Source organism: Galeopterus variegatus, unplaced genomic scaffold, assembly GCF_000696425.1.
Source record: "Galeopterus variegatus unplaced genomic scaffold, G_variegatus-3.0.2 Scaffold2973, whole genome shotgun sequence".
Lineage (NCBI taxonomy): Eukaryota > Metazoa > Chordata > Mammalia > Dermoptera > Cynocephalidae > Galeopterus > Galeopterus variegatus.
This window is the reverse complement of record NW_007729084.1, coordinates 273,416-274,833: the sequence shown is the minus strand read 5'-3', so window position 1 is coordinate 274,833 and position 1,418 is coordinate 273,416.

The following is a 1,418-nucleotide window of genomic DNA, read 5'->3' as shown; positions in this document are numbered from 1 at the left end:
GTACAGATAGTAATTTTTTTTCATGATAAATCTAGTAACATTTTCAACCAAAACTAAACCCCTGTCTATATCAAGTTGCATAATTTCCACAAACTTAACTTTTTTGGAGTAGATTTGGTTTGCATTTCTAACTCCTAGGAAGGCATAGGATATGATTCATCCCAACCTTACTTACTTGCATTTTACATTATTTCATTTGGGTTTGTTTTACAGTAATATTTTCTATTATAAACTTTGAGCAGCATTGTTTCTTTTCATCAATTTTTAACACATCACTATCAGAACTATAATGGATTCAGACTCATATAGAATTTATTTTAATCTTATCTTTGCATTAGGCTATTGCTTCTCTCCTGGTATTCATTAAATAATACTTGATGAAATTCCATCAGTAGTATCAACAATAGTTTGATACTTGATATTATTTAGTGAATACTCCAAGCATACCAATTGCAGAAGCAGTAAAAAGTGGTTGAGAGCCTGGGCTTTGATATCATGAGTCTTTGGAGTCATACATAGGATGTGAATTCTGCCTCCTCTGACTAGCAGTGTGACCTTAGGAAATTTCCTGAACCCTTAGTTATATCACCTATAAAATGAAGATAATAAAGATACTTATTTCATAGGACTGTCATAAGGATTAAATGAGGTAATACTATATATGAAGTGCTTGCACTTAGCGTTCAATAAATATTAGATGTCATTATAAATATTACTATCTTTAGAGTTTTTGTGAGAATTAAATGTGATAAAATAACTAGTGTATATCAAAAGGCCTGCAATGTAGTACACAATTAACATTAGCTAGCATTAATACCAAAGATATTCTCTGTCCAGTTGCTTCACACAATTTTTATGTGTTCTAGGTAAAACTACACTTTAGGATCTTCTCCCCTCCCCCCCCCCCATACACACACCAAAAAAAAAAAAAAAAATGTGAATTTGCTTTTAGAATATTTGGTGTTCAGAAAACATACGGATTACTGGACAGAAGTTAAGTTTTTAAAAATTATAGCTGAAATGTTATTTGCAATGACAAGAAACAGAAAGTCGGATTAGTAACTTAAAAAATAAAGTTTAGACATATTTTTCTTGAATCATGATATGATTACATGTTTTACTTCCTAATAATTTTGTTCTATGGCCAATTGCACTCCATCAGTAGGTTAAGGGTGTATAATGGATTGTGGGATGAGACTGTAAGGCCAATCTAGTTTTTCTTAGGTAGAGAAACTATAAGAAATCTTATGTAGAAATTACTCAGGCTCAGACTAATCTTGATATTTGCATCACTCCGACATTATTCACTTTCCTGTTATTTGTGCTCCTCCCTGGCCTGCCTGTGTTCTCAGTAAGAGAATTTCTTGCCTTGTGCCACCTGCATCTCTGCCTTGTTATTTCAAGAGATTGATTTCAGT